We start from the raw sequence: 20,281 nt of genomic DNA, 5'->3' as shown, positions 1-20,281 counted from the left end.
GGGGGTGAGCTCTTAAGAACTCAGTGAAAAGCCCAATAGAGGCAGTGCTTATAGATACCAGAGAGTGGTTGGCTGTGGATCTGAGCTCACGGGTAGTAGCAAGAAAAATCACTAGACAAGAGACTCATTTTGGGATTGTATCTCTTATTCTAAATGGCTTTAGGAAACTGGAACACCCTTGTGTGAGTCTGTCCTGAAGTCCCTGCAGTTATTCTAAGTTGGGGTATCCTAGTAGTTGAGGATTTAGTGGAGAATTCTCAGCCCAAACTAGATCAAAATCAGGGATAGCATGTCTATTCTAGCTCATAGTGACCCCATGCGATCGATCGTGACTTCATAAGACAAATGACAATCCTATAGGACAGAGCAAAACTGCCCTAAATGTTCCAAGCCTGTAAGGAAGTAGGACGCCTCATCTTTCTCCTGTGGGGTGCCTGATGGTTTCCAACTGCTGACATTGTGGTTTTGCCACCGAACCAAAATTATAAATAAAAAAAACCAAACTCACTGCCATCAAGTTGATGCCGGCTCATAGTGACCCTACAGGAGAGGGTGAAACTGCCCCTGTGGGTTGTCCAACTGTGAATGTTTGGGGAAGTTGAAAGCCCCGTCTTTCTTATGCAGAGTGGCTGCTCTTTTTGAACTACTAACCTTGTGCATCACAGCCCACATCATAACCACTGTGCCACCAGGGCTGCGCTCTGCCCAGGACTCTTCAAACAAACAAACAAGCAACCTGGTGCTGTCTAGTAGATTCTGACTCACAGTGACCTCATGCTGGGTTTCCTACAGTGTAAATCCTTTCCAGAGCAGGATGTCTCCTGTGTCTCCTTCAGAGTGACGGGTGGATTTGAACCACTGGCCTTGTGTATAGCAGTCCAACGCCTAGTTTACAGCGCAACCAGGGTTACTCAATACCTTTTATATATGTTATTAATTTGGTTTTCAAAGTTTGACAAATATTTTGTATCTCGACATTGAGCAAAGGGTCAGGATGGTAAAGAATATTTACTGTAAGAACATCTGTGTACACAGAGACATGTGATAAAGCACATACTTTTTAATCTATTTTAAGAATTTCCCTTGTAAAATGCAATTACCAATGCTATGAAATTTGGAAAATCAGTTGAACTCAATGGATTCATGCTATAAGATATTTTTTGCTCATTGGGATAGTTCATACCATCACACAGAGAATGTTGTGCCTTGTGCGGCTACCACAAGGTAGAGAGTTTGAAACCACCAACTACACTGCAGGAGAAAGACAGACTTTCTACTCCCATAAAGAGTTACAGTCTTGGAAGCCTACAGGCCAATTCTACCCCTTTCCCTTTCTGCCCGATAGCTGAGCGTTTCCATCAGCTGCATGGCAGTGAGTTTCAAGTTTGGGTTTATGGTGTTAAGGGGAGAGAATGTGTTTTCCTGTAGCACACCTTCTTGTTTTGAATTTTTTAATTGTAATTTATAATAATAACTTTGGCTTGGAGTCTGCCTTAATATGAAAATATTTGTGCAAATTCCTTTGATGCTAACTATATCGGGATGTAGTTCTACAGGACCGGCAGTTTGACACCATCTGCAGCTCAGTCGGAGAGATTCCGTTACAGCCTTGGGACCCCACATGGAGTCGCTGTGAGTCAACATTGACTCGGTGGCAGTGAGTTTGAGTTTTATATTAATAATATTATATTTTAATTGATTTTATATGAATATACTTTTTATGATATTTAAAGTGCATGTCTTAATAATATGATCTAGTTGGAGATTTCACAATATTTCATTGAGCTGTAATTAACATATCATACAATTCAATCATATCGCACAAGGGTTGTGCAATTATTGCCACAATCAACTTCAGAATATTTTCTTCCTTCTCTTGAGATGACTCCAGGTGTACTCCACCCTCTGCTTCCCTGCCCCAGGCAATCATAAATCCAGCTACTCTCTTCTTAATTCCACCCGCCCTGGTTTCCCTATACAGAAGAATATACAAAACGAGGCAAACAGCAAACAAGGACTCGGCACTACTAACAGTATTAAACAGTTAAAGACCTCAATCCAATAGGAACCAAAGAATAGTAGAGTTTAGAGTCAATTCACATTGGCTCCAGAGATCAAATTACCAAAAGTTATGTTCTGGTCTTAATACAGCCGCTACCATCCACTTTACAAGGCCTTTGTCTCGTGGTAGGGCTGTTCGCGTTCCTAGGCTGTGTGCATCGGGGAGTCACAGGGGACTCCATCCTCACAGGGACCCTGGCAACGGATTGGGGCTGCCACTGTCATCCGTAGCTTTCCTCAAATCAGGCGTTTACAATTTAGGCACTGGTACTGTTCCTTCCCCCAGTTTGGATCTTAATATTTGCAATCCTTGGATCACACAATCTGGCATGAGTCTTTCAAGTGCATTTGGCTGACAGTTGGAGACTTAGTATCTGTTTTGAAAATACCTGCCTGTAACTTAGAGGAATTAGCCTATTAACATCCATTAGCATTTGATTTGTGCAATTGTGTGGCTGCATAGAAACCCCCCAGTTTTTCTGCTTATTTTCTCGTTATTCATACTATTTTTGTTCTTTCCTCTTCTCTGATATATTTTAAATAACTAGTTTTGGGGAGGGATGAAGGATATTCTATATTTCTTCTCATAACATATGTATCATCTATATATATATTAATATATATATGATACTTATATCATATATATATTGCTTCTAGTGTTCCAGCTCATATAGCATGGGTTTATCTGAAATGAGCATGTTTCCACATGTTTCTGTGACTCGTGAATAGCTGCCGACATGCTCTGGAGTACCACACTTATCTCCATCTCATTAGGGTATCTTCAGAAAGGGTCCAATCAAATCAGTGACTTCTGAGGTGATCTTCTGGACCAGATACATTCACAGAGAGCGATCAGCCTAAAGGAATAGCCATTGTACATTAGGATTTCAGAGGTAAAATCTTGATAGACTTTCTTAAAGGAACAGGATGGTCATGGGGCTTATTATGGTGAGAAAAAGTCAAGGAAAGTTAGGCTGAGAATTTTTTTTTTCATCACAACCACGTACCTGGTTGCTCTTCAAGAATAGCAATGGCAGCTCTATGATAGTTTGGTTGAGAAACTTTACCACATCCACACACAGCTCTGATCTTGTCCCCACACATAACATTTTGTCCCGCAAACTCAAGGAACATAATTTGTGTCCCTCAAGGATTCCAAAACTGCCATTTTGATTTCATCTAAATCTATTCATGAAGAATTGTTCAGGAAACTGCCAGAGATATGGAAACACCATCAGAGGTGTAAAGAGTAGGACACCGATGTGTCAAGAAACAAAACCCTCCTATTTTGATAATTGTGTCCAATGCAGGCATCCATGGAGGTTCTGTGAAATGAGAGAGCCTCCCAAAGAGAAGGGCTGAAGCACCAGCTGCAAGAATGGACTCTTCTGATCCTTAGGACTCATGTGCACATGGTGCAGGCCGGGAATGTCTCTTTCTGTTCATCACAGCAAGAGCAAATTGATTTTATAGTAGTACATTTTGACTTAACTTCATCTTCAAGTAGTTGATGAAAGCAGCGCATTTGCTTCAATTACTTATTTTTGATATTATACTGCTTCAATTAACATATAAAAACTTTGCAACCATGTATAGGAAGAAATAAGGAATTTTTTTTCTAAAGAAAAGGGAATCAATAGACAAAAAAACATGAAACAACCCAAATGTCAGAATTATCAAGTATTATAAACCAGTTAATATATGAATTATCAAGGAGGTAAAGAAAAAAGCTTACAATAAATAAAATATTCTCATCTGGAAAATAGAAACAAATATTCTAGGTCGACAAATTTAATACCTGAAATTTAAGATTGATTAGTAATATACCTAACAATATGAGATTAAAGAGAATGTTAAAGTACTTTGAAAACAATTCAAAATAAATATCTGAACATGAAATGGAGAGAATCATTGATAAAATTAACATAGACATAGAGACTGGTGGGGCCACGGCAAGATGCTTAGTGTCTAAGCCACAGAGGTCAAAAATTAGAATAGGAAGAGAATAAAGTAGCCAAGGGTTTTGAAAAAAAATGCTAACAATGTCACAGAAATGGTGAAAACAAATGCTTAAAGACATATGAGAATCAATCAAATTGAAGATTGATGCCAAATAAAGATTCACTGACATAGCAAATCACATTTAAACCACTGATGTCACCAGAGAAATCATTAAAACAGCCAGGGGGACAAGGTAAGTTCTCTACACTGCTGCTAGCCAGGAAGCCCCAACTCCTAGCAACCCTTTAGGAAAGTCGGACTATTCCAATTTTTATGGGATCAGAAAACATCATTTTTCTTATGAGAAACATCTGGGATATTTCCAGCCAATGAGTTCAAGCTGCTGACCTTACAGTTAGCAGCCCAACGAGTAACCAACTCTGCCACCAATGTACAGAAAGACAAAAATCAATGATGTGGACTTCTTCGTAAAACCAAAAGAAAATGGAAAAATGGCTTTAAAGTAATGAGAAAACAACAATAGAAATAATGGAAAATTCCAATCTATAAGTCTGTGTTTCACAAAAATTCCTTTCAAAACTAAAGGCAAAATGCAATTTTAGATAAAATCACTTGGGAATAATGAATCACCAGCTGACCTATCCTAAAATAAATTCAAAGGAAACTACAGGCTGAGGGGAGAAGCAGCCAGTTGGAAACCATGGATCTCCATGAAACAGAAGCAGAGGTCATTGAAAATGGCGAGTGTCTGGACAAGCAGATCAGAGTCAATTTCTTCCCTCTTGTGTAATAATTCTTTACCTTGAAGCAGGAATCAACTGCTAAATTAAAAGTGCAACTTTGTGATCCTGAGTTGAGTGGCAATTCAAATATGATTTGGCTTCTTTGGGGCTTAGCTGGTCTGCTGCCCATCCGAAAACCACCCGCGTGGCAGCCAGCACTGTTACGCAGCCAAGAGGAGCACAGAATTCATCCACGGAATTGGGCAAGTCCTCCTGTGGGGCTACCCTTCTTCAGATTGACCCCTTCAAATGCTAGTGTCTGGGCTTGCCCCAAAAGCTCTCCTCTGATTTTTCAAGTCAGGAAAGAAAAAAGAAAAGTTACCAGACAAGATTTTGCTCGTCCTCAATGTTGTTTGGAGATTAGCAGGTAGAAAACCAATTTAATTTTCTCCTTTCAAATGTTATCCTCGCTTGTGTTTGCCAACAAATACTATTCTTTAGGATAATTTATTTTAACATGTTATGTCATATTTTATCATTCTTTTCTGTAGGACAATTGGTTCAGTAGGAGCTACTTGGCCATAATTGGAAGATGGTATGTAAAGGATACCATTGTGTCAATTAATCCAATAGCGAGAACAGAGCATATAATGAATTGAATTAGATAGAATTAAAGGAATTAAATGTTATGGATCATCCATCCTAGTTAGTGGATGTCTGTTTGGAGATGTCTTAGCAGGAATGCTTTATATGTGTGATTTTTTCTCTATAAAATTAATATTATTACAAAAATAAAACAAGCAATGAATTTGTGATCTGTTATGCATTAATCTGCAAATTAAATTATTTTCAAGTATAGACATCATTAATAAGAAGCACTTGTCATTGTTTTTCTATATATATATATTTTTATACTGGCCTAACTCAAATATAAAAAGCAAAATATACCCCCAAACAATGCTTTTGAGATAAATCAGAGAAATATGATATTTATATGAATATTTATAATAGGAATTTTCAGTTACTTATATTTGAAGAAGTCTTTTTCCTAGCAGTCTATCCAATTGTTAAGATGCTATTTCCTTTATCTTAATCTTTATCCAAATCTTATTATCTCATATATGTGTCCTAGGATTGTGTATAATATGTATGTTAATAATTATATGTGTGTATATAAGTGTGTATATATATACACAATTCTAGGTTATATATGCATTATATATTTATCCTATTAATAAATGCCACTGTTAGTATCTTATGTAGCACAATGTAATCTTTTTAATATATGAATTTTACATTATATAGTATACAAAAGGACACATGACTAAGCTCAAGACAACTTAAGCAATTATTTGAATATTTTTAAAGCTATGGTTTTTAGGAACCCTTGGTGACTATAATAGACTTGATCCAAACCTAGGCTAGCATCTCGTTTTGAGGTTGCTTTCATCATGAGGAACATTCTTTTTCTTTTTCAAGTAAAGAAGTTTCTCATAAGTGAAATGCCTGGAGACTTTGGCCATAGGTGAAAATCAGGTTGCCTGATTATTAAAAAAAGTCTCTCACCTTCTGTCTGCCTAACACATCATGCAGATTCCTATGCAACCATTTGCTATTACCATCAAGAGCCAAGGAAGTTAAGAATTCTGGCCACTTTATAAAAGAATGGAAATGTGATAAAAATATCTTCTTTGAAGTCTGACTTCCTTTGGGGCGTGTATTGTATCTTGTAAGTTATGTAAAACCAGACTCTGGCCCCACTGAATATGAACTTTTCTCACTCATGCAAAAGGAGCCAAAATGTAATTCAAAGCATGCTAATTAGGTAAGGGCCTGGTGGTTTGAGGAAAATGTGGTAGTTACGGCTACAACAAGAACAACAAACACTGTGTTGCTTTGACTGTATTCACTCATTGCATGCTGTACAGTTAAGCAGAAAATATATTTCAGAAGGTGCAAATGTGGGTAAAAGGAAAAGCTAAATGAATGTGATATTTTGTTTGTTTGTTTGTGGTGATATATAAGTAGACATGGACAGGGTATAAGGGCATAGTGGAGAATCAAGGGTATAATGCAGATGAAGTAAATCCAAAGCAAACAAACAAACAAAAAGAACACAGGGAATCCAGGGTGGATGATACCTTCAGGACCCAGGGTGTGAGGGGCGATGCTGGGAGAGTGGAGGGTGAGTGGGTTGGAAAGGGGGAACTGATTACAAGGATCCACATGTGACCTCTTCCCTGGGAGAGGGACGGCAGAGAAGGGGGGGGGGAGGGAGACTCCGGATAGGGCAAGATATGACAAAATAACGATGTATAAATTACCAAGGGCACATTAGGGAGGGGGGAGTGGGGAGGGAGGGGGAAAAAAAGAGGACCTGATGCAAAGGGCTTAAGTGGAGAGCAAATGCTTTGAGAATGATTGGGGCAGGGAATGTATGGATGTGCTTTATACAATTGATGTATGTATATGTATGGATTGTGATAAGAGTTGTATGCGTCCCTAATAAAATGTTTTAAAAAAAGAAACTAAAAAAAAGAGTTGTAAAAAAAAAAAGAACACTAATAGCATTGCCGTTGACTTAATTCTGATCCATCACAGCCCCATGAGACAGAGTCAGGTGTGTAGTCAAGGCAAATAATCGATGAATTACTCTAATACTAAAAGTTTTATTTGTTTTAGAAAATTCAGAGGGACAAACATGGACCTTGAAGTTAATTAAGTTCAGTTCAGTCTTTTTCTCGACACCATGTCACTCAGGTCGGGTGATGCAGCAGTAACAAACATCCCCCAAATGTCAAAGGCAAGGAACCACTATTCCATGATTCCATGGTTCCTTTTCAGCTAGAGCCTTAATACAGTCAGCTTTAAAGAGAACACTGCAGGTTCGCATGGCCGAGGAAAGGTGACGAGTCTCATAATGATTCTTGAAACTTCTACTCACATTTGATTGGCCAAAGCAAGTTACACAGTCATGCCTGAATTCTCTAGTGCACACTGTTAAATCTTCTATTATGAAGTGGCAGCTCATAGAGACTCTCTGTATATGCATGAACACAGTAGAATCGACCACAAATAACTACTGGCTGAATTTAGGATGGCAATAGTATTTTCCTCTAGGATCTATTTTACAATTTGTAGAATAAAACTTTTGCCAACATGGAGAACTGTGAATATTAAACATGGCAACAATTAATTGCCTGATATAGGAACTGGTTCATAAAAGTATGGCAACATGTCAGTATTATATAAATTATAACAAAATTTAATTTTAACTATTCTGTTTATTACAAAGCATTCTTACTCTATGGTCATATTTTATTTACTAAACTTGGTTAAAATTAGTCAGAGGCAACTAAAGACATTTGTTTCTATGCCTTATAGACAGCAGTGTTATGAAACCAACGTCAATTGCAAAAACTTATGCTTAAAAAACCCTCATAACTTGCCTCGTCTTTTGAGTTTTAAAGTAGAGCCTTTGGAAAAGAAGTGTTAAATGTGACTGAGGCATGTAATTATCGAACAGCAATTTATTCCCTGGTGGACGAATTTTAGGAAATTTGGGGATGTTAAGATAAGTATTATCATTCCTAGGGAATGAGTGTCTTCTCTCATTGACTAAGGAAAATATATATTTTAGAAATTTAAATTAGTGAGCAGCAACTCACCTAAGCTCCAGTTCTTGAGAATCCCTCACACCTAAGTGACTAGTTACTGCGCATGCTCAAGCACACACTCGAGTGTTTTTGTTAGATGGCCTGTCTTTGTCATTTTATTAAAAATATCTCTGACTAGGAAGTCTTCCTAGATTCCTTTATGGTGAACTGGAATAAACATGCCTGTTCATAATAGCACAAGATCAAGTACTCTACAGAGGGAGTCCTGGGTGGTGCAGAGGGTTGGCGATTTTAACCTGCCTCCAGGTGCCTCCAGAGAAACACCTGATGATCTAAGTATTATAAGCAAGCGATGGCAAACCCTACTGAGAACAGTCCTATTCTAACACATATGGGGTCCCCGGGAATCAGAATCAACATGTCCAAAACTGGTTGTTACTCACTAACGTAGTTTTTTTTTTCCTGTTTTAAAATCAACAGAATCTTATATTGAACTACTTTGTTAGGAAATATCAGGTATTGAGTATAGCTCTCTATTTGTCATATTTCATTTACCCAATAGAAGTCTTTTCAACTGAAACATAGACAATCTATAAAAGAAAGATGAATCTCATATTACAACTACTCCATAGCTATTTTATAAAGCAAAATCCAAACTCATCAAATCATTGCTGATTCATAGTGAACCCCTGTGGATTTCCCAGACTGTAACTGTTTATGGGAGTAGAAAGTTCAGTCCTTCTTGGCCAGTGCTCCTGGCAGATTTGAACTGTCAACCATGTGTGTTGGTATGTAATCACTATGCCAACCAGGGCTCTGATATGCTATAATTATTAGGGTATCAAAATGCTTATAATAACTTGGAGAAATGCATCATGGGTTTTTAATTTTAAATGAATCACATAACAATCCTGGAGCACCATTTATTTTACTACACAAAGCACAGATGAAACACACAACGTTCCTCTGGATTTTTAATGATCCCAATTCTACTTTACAAATCTGGCTAGACCAAAACATGTACACTGATACAGATAAGAGGTCACAACACAGTGAATCCAGGACACATAAATTCCTCAGGACCAATAATGGGAGTAGTGATACCAGGAGGGTAAGGGAATGATGGGAAGGTAAGGGGTAATTGATCACAAACAAAAATGTGGGTGAAACAAGACAGCAGTCAGTGTAAGACATGAAAAAAAATTATCAATGGTTCATGGAGGAGGGTGGGTGAGGAAGGAAAAGAAAATAAAAGCTGATACCAAGGGTTCAAGTAAAAAAAAATTTTTTTGAAAAAGATGATAGCAACGTATGTACAGATGTGCTTGACACAATGGATGTGCCTGGACTGTGATAAGAGCTATAAAAACCTCAAATAAAATAAAAAGAAAAAGATTTACTTTCCATCTTGTCTATATAACTTAGTGGGCAAGGTATTTTAACTACATAATAAATATAACACATAACATGTATGATGTAATATATCATGGAAAACATATAATGTATAACATATTATATAGTATATAAAATATGGATCAGCTCTAGTGGTGTAGTGATTGTATGTTGGGCCATGACCTGCATAGATATCAATTACAAACCACTAGCAACTCCGCGGGAGAATGACTGGGCTTTCTACTCCTGTCAACAGTTACAGTCTCAGAAACCCTCAGCGGGTCCCTGTGAGTCAATATGGGCTCGACGGCAGTGGATGAGTTTTATACACAGACACATACATATATACATATACACATATTGTATATGTATATATGTGTGTATATACAGAGAGAGAGAGCAAGTTTCACTACTGAGAAGACTCTGCTGAAACTTCTTTTCCTTTGTGGTTGTTTTCCAAACCATTCAGAAAATACATAAATGAATGAATAATGATCAAGAGAGAGCTCTTCTTTCATGGTCACCATATCAAATGAAAATAATCGTTTGGGATTACTGATCCTAGCTTACTGTGTGTGTGTGTGTGTGTGTATGTGTACACATAAATATATGTCTCTGGATAGTATAAATGAGCAAGTACTTGATTAATAGCTGTCAGGTTAACTGTTCAAATCCAGAGGTGCTTTGGAAGAAAGGACTGGAAATCTGTTAATGAAGTGTCATCCAGTGTGAATTACTCATATTTCTCTTATGTAAAGGATGGCCATGCTATAAGGCATAATTTGGGGGTGTTATTTTTTTGGTGCATGTGTTATTCTGGGTACTTTAAAGAAACAAATCCACAGAAACACATGTATAAGGGTTTTATATAAAGGTTAAGTGTGCATCAAAAAAAATCCCAACTCAGTGCTGCCCAAGCCCACAAGTCCAACATTAACCCATTGACCCATAAGTCCAACACCAATCCACATAGTCCTCCTCCATCTCACAAAACACACACAATGATGCCTACTGCAGGAGGAAAGCTGAGTCAGTGAATGTGTAAGCATCTCAGTGCTGGCAGGGGTCTCCACATGGCTGCTCCAGCACCCAGAGCTGCATTGGGGAAGGTCCATGTGGCTTCTCCTTGGGGATGACTTGCAGGAATTGAGCCTTACCAGCTGAATCAGGGAACTGGCAAAAGCAGCTGCACCCTGGTCTGACCATCAGAAAGCAAAAGAGCCCTGAGAACTCAAAAGGCAAGGCTCACTGAGCCATTTATCCCACCGCCCTTCAATTAGCCCCACATTTGTTTATCAGCCAGGTTGACACAAGAAACCAACTACCTCAGTGTCTATCCTCATAAATGTGTGCAGGTATGTGCGCAGACATATATGTATACTTGTTTATTTTCGTAATTTACTTCCTATAAGCTTCATGTGGACAGGAAATGTCTGTGGGTACTGAGCTCGATACTATGAACTTGTCATGGAAGACTCTTGAGCCATGGTACAGAACCAGAAAAAGTTTCAGTTTGGAGTTTTCTTTTCGCACGGAAGGTAGCTCTGTTGACAGAGTGAGTCAAGCACCTAATCGAAACATTGGGCTGTGAACTGAATGGTCAGCAGTTAAAATCTGCCAGGTACTCTGTTAAAGAAAGATGAGGCAGGCTGCTTGCGTAAAATGGTACATTCTCAGAAACTCTATGCAGCAAGTCCACTCCATGCTTTCCAGCTTCGATGCGTTAGCCTGAACTCAATAGCAGTGAAATACTTCCCAAGGACATGTGAAGAGTTATATATATGTCTTACCATTCTCACTGCTATCTTCACTCCACAGTCTGTATTTTTCACAATTATCAATATAATCTATGAGAATTCAAAAGTTCTAAATGTCAATACATGGTTATAGAAACGAGTATTAAACAATATCAGTTAGGAGCAGATTGTACATAATGAATCTTCATTTATCGTGTTTGAATAGCGAAGAGATGTAGATTCCATGTAAGATGCAACTATCAATTACCGAAAATACCTTAGAAAAATCAGCCTATTTTTAATAAAAGATACCATAAATATATTATGTGCATGTCACAATTTTGTTTACTCTATGTATAATGATAATTGAGAAAGTATTGCTACAAAATAATATAGCATATACATTTACCTGTGAAATCAAGTTGATTTCTTCTTAATGCAACCATGGATGGGATATAAATGTTAATAGTAGCATGTTGTGTCTTTCTCCACAGAGCCGTTGGTGGCTTTGAAGTGCAAACCTTGTTTTAGTAGTTCATCACTGACCCAAGAAGCACCAGGGTTCCTACCAAATCATAGAAACTTTTATTAACTACAACTATTACAATATGAAGCTGTTGTTTTGCACCATGCCTTCTATCTAGGTTTGTATACCTTTGACGGTAGTGTCTTCAACTGTTTAACTTTTCCTGGTGGTGTAATGGTTACGGGTTGGGCTGTGAGCCACATGGTTGGCAGTTCAAAATCACCAGCAACTCAGTGGGAGAAAGATTGGGCTCTCTATTCTTCTAACCAGTAACAGCCTCAGAAACACAATTCAGCTGGATGGGCAATTATGGCAACACTTGCTGCTAAATATCTAGAAGTTACATTGCAACTTTTCTTTTAGAATTTTAGAAATGCTTACTGAATCCTCATTATACTATCCCTTTGGCTTTAATCTATAAAGAAAAAAGGAAAGATGAATATATATGTAGATAGCTATAATTTAACTGCTTTCAAAATAAAAACACTCTGATTTGGGGGAAAGTCACATTATATGGGGAAAAAATCCCCCAAATAAAGGAATATGGTATTTCCACTGGTCCAATGAGACAGAATCAACACAGTTGTGAAGATGGCGCCAAACTAGGTAGTGCTTTGCTTGCTTGTACATGAGTTCAGTATGAGTTGGTACTAACTTAAAGACCCCTACTGACAACAGAAAAATAGAGATCTCTCTGCTTTCCAAGTGACATAGAATTAAATTTCATTGAAAAAATAAATTTATTAACTAATTATTCTCCTTGCTTGTTGCCAGAGTTATAGGTAGATAGTTCCTGAAAATGCTCAACAGCAACTGAAGTAGCTTACTATACAGCATGCTAGGGGGACAAGCTCTTTCCTTTTATGGATGCGTTAAAAATTAATGGCATATTGAGTTAGATGTGCTCAATCTGAAATATTTCCCTGCATTTATGGTTGTCATTTACAAAGTGAAGAAATGTATGGAGAGCGCCACGAGACCAGTAACGACACCTCCCTGCCATGGAGTCAATGCTGATTCAATGAGACCCTCCTGGACAGGGCAGGAACGTCCTGTGCATTTCCGAGACTGTATCTGTACCACTAGGCCTCCTGTGGGAGCAATGGTCCTTTTTAACCAGCCTTTCTTCATTTCCAAAAAGATCCAAGTTCATATGCAGTTAAATCTACCTATTACCACACTTCTCTTTTATCCACAATGATTATGTATGGTATTGGCAGAATTATATTCATCTAGCTCTATGGAAGCCTGGTGGAAGCCTGGTGGGAGAAGCACTGGACTGATAACTGCAAAGTCAGTTGTTCAATCTTACCAGTTGCTTATTGGGAAGAAAATGAAGTTGATTGCTTCTGTAAAGATTACAGCATCCCCAGAATCATGGAACAAGGTCACTGTGAGTCAGAATTGATGTTGTGTCAATATGGTTCATGTTTGGCTTGGTTAACGCCGTGGCCGAAAGTAGCAGAATTGGTCAGTTTCAGGTCGGATGTAAAAGAGACTTGGAACAATGGCTATCGTTGTTGTCAGATGGATCTTGGCTGAAAGCAGAGACTACTAGAAAGATGTTTACTTTTGTTTTAACTGAGTACTCCAAAGCATTCTCCTATGTGGATCCTAACAAAGTAAGTTTAAATTTGGGAAGAATGGGACTTCCAGAACACTCCTGTGTGCTCATGTGGAACTTGTGCTACATGCATCAAGAGGCAGTTGTGTGAACAGAGCAAGGGAATACTTTATGGTTTACCATCAGGAAGGTATATGATAAGGTTGAATCCTCTCACCATTGTTATTCAATCTGTATGCTTAACAAACAATTTAAAAAGCTGGTTAATATCACAAAGAATATAGTATCAGGATGAGAGGACGGCTAATAACCTGCAATATGCATATGACACAGCCTTGCTTGCTGAAAGCGAAAAGGACTGGAGGCACTTAATGAAGATAAGAGATCACAGCCTTCAGTATGGATTAAAACTCAATGTAAAGAAAATCAAAATCCTACCACACAACTAGACCAATAGGTAACATCGTGATAAATGGAGAGAAGTGTGAGGGTGTCAAGGATTTGCCTTCCGTGGATCTGCAATGAATGCTCATGGAAGCAGCAGCAAGCGATCAAAGGCAAGGTGCATTAGGTAAATCTGCTGCATGAGATCTCTTCAGAATATTAAAAGCAAGAATGCTCCGTAGACTTCTAAGGTGTCCCTGACCCAAGCCATGGCATTTTCATTTGCCTCACATGCGTGTGAAAGGTGGGTGTGGAAAAAGGAGACAAAAAGGATGGATCCATTTGAACTGCCATGCTGGAGAAGAGTATGGAAGGTACTGTGGACTGCGGAAAGACCTTGGGAAAGGGAGTCAGGCCAGCGCGCTCCTTAGTGGTGAGGATGGCGAGGCTTCGGCTCACATACTTTGAACATGTTGCCAGGAGAGACTAGTCCCTGGAAAAGGGCAGTGAAAACATGGAAGGTGCTCCAGGAGATGGATTGACCCCATGGCTTCTACCATGGGCTCAAGCGAAGGAAACTAGTGAGGACGGCACCAAACAGGGAAGTTGAGTTCTTTCAGCATAAGGTTGCTGTGCTTCAGAACCAACCCAAGGACACCTAACCAGAAGAACTAGTGGAACCGAGGCAGGTAGGGGTAGTTAGGAGTTGTCAAGGGAACAGTTTTAAGCGTAACTTTTTAGTCATTTAGGCTGATTTTCCTTGCGATTACTAGCAAGTGGTACAAAAAGTAATTAGTTGGTTGTACTTGAACATTTCTGAAGTGTGTAGTTCTAAAAAGTAATTATGAAAATAATTTTTCACCAGAAAGTTTAATAAATAAACATTCATGAGGAAGATATGGTTTATTTTATCATGCAGTTATTGGATAACCTTGTCCATCTGACAAATGCGTTTCTTATTTTTGATGATGGTCAACACATTGCAAGATCAAGATAACATATCCAGAAAGAACGTATCATCCAGATCCCACAGAATGAAGAAGTTTTGCATTGTCTCCTTTTCCTGAAACAGTCCAGGAAAATGGTAGAAACCTGGACCAAGGCGGTTGTGACTAAATTACAAAGGCCAACAGATGTGGATGACATTGAATCAATTGGATCAGTAATTAATTTCAGATCGTAGTACACATTCAAAGCAGAACCTGCAACATAACATGCACGCACTGAAATCAATGAATGACTTGCTCAAAAACTGTCACCAATAATCACACCCGTGGAAGTGGAGGAGTTTCTCCAAAGGAACATTGTCTCCGTAGTTCATTTTCCTCTTCTACCAAAATTCGCATGGAATGTATTCACTGAAACGTCAGTTCTTGCCTACATATGGCTCTTCTTTTAAGGAAGGTGAAATAGCCCCTGGCTTCTCCTCTCAGGCGAAGCAGAAACTGTTCGGTTCTGTCCTCTGTGTTTCCCGCATTGAGAGGCCGTCTCACCGCGTAGTTATGATGCCACCTGGAAGCTGAAGCCGTGCCCCCAGCGTGGCCACTCCGGCCAGTGGAGCCCCTCAGATGGAGCTGCCCCAGGCCACCCCAGCTGCCCACCCACCAGCTGCAGCCCCACCAACTGCAGTTGGCTCGCAGCCACAGCAGCAGGTGTGGCTGTGGGCTCTGCTGTTGGCACACGCTGGGCCATGCCATCTCTAGAGGCTTCAGTGGGGGAAGCGGCGCTGAGCCCGCCAGGCCTGACATCACTTACCAGGAGCCTCCGGGAGCCCAGCCGCTGTACCAGCAGCAGCAGCAGTTTGGTCCTTGCCATGAAGATGACCAGTTTTTGGAATGTGCCCAGAACCACGGCGACCTCGAAATCTGCGAGGGTTCCAGTGAGGTGCTGAAGCAGTGCAAATTTGCAAACGGATTGGCCTAATCACATTCAGCTCGAGGAACTGGGAAATTCATCTTTCATGACCAAGTTAATTTAGCATAAACCGATATGTGATAGTAGCCATGTAACGTGTACAAGTTAAACCTCTCCTCCATCATTAATCACTTCCTGGCTTTCAGAGTCATCTTGGAAGAAGGCATTCTTCTGTATTGAGATGATGTCACATGTTTGGGCCTAGGTTTGTGCAGCCCCCTTAATCTAGCTGTTGTGATATAATTATTTGAATTAACAAAAATAAAGTTATTTTCTTCCAAAAGAAAAGAAAAGTGAAATAATTAATACAATAATCATAATAATTTCCATGTGTTAGTCCCACATAGCACACCAGCAGACCAAGTTCTTCCCCACATTCCCAGATACCCTGAGGTGGTGTAGTGGGTTATGCACTGAACTGCTAAGGACAAGGTCAGCAATTTGAACCTTCCGGTACTGCACAGGGGAAGGAGGAGGCAGTTTGTACCTGTAAAGATTTATAGTCGCCGAAGCCTAATAGGGCAGCTGTACTCTATCCTACCTGGATACTATGAGCCAGGATCAATTTGATGGCAATGACTCTGTTCTTTTTGTTTGGTTTCTATGCCTGACCAAACAGAGGTCAATACAATAACAATGATGAGAGTGTCCATAAGCATTAGCTTTGTTATCTGTGTTAAAAAACCTTATATGTTCATCAGAGGTTTGAGATATCAGTTGCAGATACCTGCCTCTCGGTGAAATTGTAGCACTACATTCCAACCTTATCTGGCTCTGCTCTTTGCCATTACCAAGCCTAAACAGACTGGCTGTCGTCCTCAGCGCTAGCTGAGCATTGCAGAAATAATTTTAGATATTACTGAATTGTAAGTGGCATTTGCAGCCAAACTGTTCAAAAGAAATAAACAATCACTGTGCTTGCCTAGACTTTTCTCTTTTATCACAATTGCCAGAAATTTTTACAATCACAATGAAATACAATCAGATAATTATGTTCGTAGATTTATAAAATGCTCACTAGTTTGTCACAAACAGCTATGTGATCTTCAAAATATAAATTTCAAGCCATTGTTTTACATGCTGAACTGCAAGTTTTCTCAAGGGAACTAAACGATTAGTTATCCGGGATGCCAGATAGACATTTTCATTTTCCATCAACCACTCGCAGGATGCAAAAATGCTCTTTCCCAGAAGCTGAGCATGAAATTTAAATATTAAGGCTGAAACTATTTTTCTTGGGGAACATGTTTAAGGGCCAAGGCTCTTTTATCAAAGTCCTCTCCAACTTCTGAGATATGAAGCAGACAAAGAAAACCATAGAAAATTGCTTTATTCTGCTTGTCATGTCTCCATTGGTCTGAAATTTTCCTCTAACTTTCCCACAGTGGTCGTCACAGCAAAAACACTTCGAGGGAGATATCGCACCTGAAAATGAAACTTTTCTGAAACATCTTTAATGTCAGTAGTAAATATCAATATCACGATTGTTCAAGTTAATGTGTGCTCCCAAGCATTCATGTCCTACTCCTCTCTAATTTCGATCAGGTTGTTTTGGGTGAGGAGAGGGTACAGGAAAGGAGACATATCTCCCATGCATAAAGCTGCTTGACAAGCGTGAACATCACCATGAGATGTTCAGAATGCATCAGCATGATGCTGCCTGTCTGCATAGGTCCCATTGCTACCCTCAAAGCCACAGGCTTTGATGCTTAGCCCATGAATTCTTATCTTTTTCATGGAGTATATGTGGAAAGAGCTCATGTCTTCGCCATAAAGGCTAGCTTAGTTAAAATTTAACAACAGAAATAATTTAAATAAAAGAAAATAATGATGGCAACATATGCACAAATATGCTTGATTCAATTGATGTATGGATTGTTATAAAAGCTGTAAGAGCCCCCAATAAAATGATCTTTTAAAAAAATAAATAAAATAAAATGGAATCACTCTAATGACAGGCATTCTGAGGCAAATGGATTCAATCACTCAGCTACTAAACTAAAGATTGGAGGCTTAGGTATACCCAGATATATCTTGAAACAAGCCTGGAAATCTACTTCCAAAAGATTAGCTATGGAAAATCTAATGGCCTACAGTCCACTCATGCACATGAGGTCCCCCGGAGTTGCCAGCGACACCACAGTAACTGGCTGTCCTCTCTAGGCCCAGGCTTCTGTGTTTGCTGTCTCACACTGGAATAGAAACTGGATCTCCCTGGCAGATCCCTTGTGACAGAAGTGTGCAAACATCCACTCAGGCGACATTTGACAAAAATTGATGAGAATATAAATGGGATTGCTTACTGAAAATGCTATGCCATGTGTGCTTATTCTATTTAAGCTTTGTTTGAGAACAGTTCAGAATTCTAAGCCTCAGGGTGCAGCAAATATCACTAAAGGAGACACGCACAAAAATATGTATTTGCTCAGAAAGTGCTTTCTTTAGGACATTTTTGATCATGTGTCAATATCAAATATATATCTTAAAAATATGACTGAATGGATTTGGCCAGACAATGCCCTGCAAAGTTCAATCTTTTAAATAAAAATGCATACATAGGAGGAGGCTTACAAAAATTGATGGAAAATGAAATTTAAAAATATCATTTTGAAGTCACCTCGCATGCAGAAAGAGAGATTGAAGAGCTTATTTAGTATGGGGATCAATAAAGTACTAGGATCCTCTTACTACCGTTAGGATCAATTGTCATTTCCTCGCCTTTCTGGGCTGTGCATTCAGTGTGGCATTCAGAAACGAACTGTGTTGTTGAAAGTCAAACTTCACACTTCTACAATATAATCCCCATTCATATGTTGACAGAGGAGACATGTGGGAAGGGGTAAGCAACCTCTGTGATTCTGTAGTGCTGATGTAGCTTCCTGGCACTGTCACCTGAAAGTTGTGAGTGAATGTTCTGAGCCCCCATATTTCCCTTTTGTACAATTGCATACTGCCATCTAACAGTTTTCATAAAAGCAAAAGGATATTGTATGTTGGAGAATACACTCGAAAGTCCTATGCAAATCTATCCCCACTGAACAATAAGATGGCATCTGTACAAGAAGGGCTATCTGCCCCTGTGACCTCAGTGACTTACATTCTAAGAGTCAACAGGAAGGATTTGTTAAATGTGGGTGAGGGGACCATCTGGTAAAGGCGAGCTGTAATATGTGGCTGGCATCTCTTTCATTTCCTGCATGATTACTTTGCAGTAAGTATACACACTATGTGTCTATATAATTGAAAGAACTGCTTGGTCACTTCCTTGTGTCTTAATTTTTTTTTTAAAAAAAGAAAATATATGAAGTAGAAATGTTGAGGACGGTAGCCACTTGCAAATATATTCAATTGTAGAATACTTCCTTGATATAAGCTGGTACCCAGCCTGGTGCTTGGCCAAAAGTGTCATTATGTATCTATGTATCAAGATCAAGGTCAAGAGCACAAACAGATAGCTTCTGAAATGTGAAACTGCTTGTCCCCTGACTCTAGAAAATACACCTGAGCTGCTCTTTTATTATTATTATTTTTAAACAGTTTATTAGGGGCTCATACAACTCTTATCACAATCCATACATATACATACATCAATTGTATAAAGCACATCCTTACATTCTTTGCCCTAATTATTTTCAAAGCATTTGCTCTCCACTTAAGTCCTTTGCATCAGGTCCTCTTTTTTTTTCCCCTACCTCCCCACTCTCCCCTCCCTCATGAGCCCTTGATAATCCACAGATTGTTATTTTGTCATATCTTGCCCTATCTGGAGTCTCCCTTCCCACCCTTCTCTGCCGTCCATCTCCCAGGGAGGAGGTCACATGTGGATCCTTGTAATCAGTCACCCCTTTCCAACCCACTCACCCTCCACTCTCCCAGCATCGCCCCTCACACCCCTGATCCTGAAGGTATCATCCACCCTGGATTCCCTGTACCTCCAGCTCCCATATGCACCAGTGTACAACCTCTGCCCTATCCAGTCCTGCAAGGTAGAATTCGGATCATGGTAGTTGGGGGGAGGAAGCATCCAGGATCTGAGGGAAAGCTGTGTTCTTCATCGGTACTACATCGCACCCTGACTGGCCCATCTCCTCTCCTAAACTCCTCTATGAGGGGATCTCCAGTGGCCAACAAATGGGCCTTGGGTCTCCACTCTGCACTTCCCCCTTCATTCACTATGGTATATATATGTTCTTTTTTGGGTTTTTTTGCATGATGCCTTATACCTGGTCCCTTTGGCACCTCGTGATCGCACCGGCTGGTGTGCTTCTTCCATGTGGGCTTTATTGCTTCTGAGCTAGATGGCCGCTTGTTCACCTTCAAGCCTTTAAGACCCCAGACATTATCTCTTTCAATAGCCGGGCACCATCAGCTTCCTTCGCCACATTTGCTTATGCACCCGTTTG

General features: G+C 39.5%; 1 pseudogene; it reads left to right on the top strand.

Moving 5' to 3' along the window:
- Nucleotides 1-15,469: 15,469 nt before the first annotated feature.
- On the top strand, nt 15,470-15,887 carry LOC142447024 (putative coiled-coil-helix-coiled-coil-helix domain-containing protein CHCHD2P9, mitochondrial; annotated as a pseudogene).
- The last annotated feature ends 4,394 nt before the right edge of the window (nt 15,888-20,281 follow it).

This window comes from Tenrec ecaudatus, chromosome 4 (genome assembly GCF_050624435.1).
Source record: "Tenrec ecaudatus isolate mTenEca1 chromosome 4, mTenEca1.hap1, whole genome shotgun sequence".
NCBI classification, from domain to species: domain Eukaryota; kingdom Metazoa; phylum Chordata; class Mammalia; order Afrosoricida; family Tenrecidae; genus Tenrec; species Tenrec ecaudatus.
This window is presented reverse-complemented; position numbering and strand designations above follow the sequence as displayed.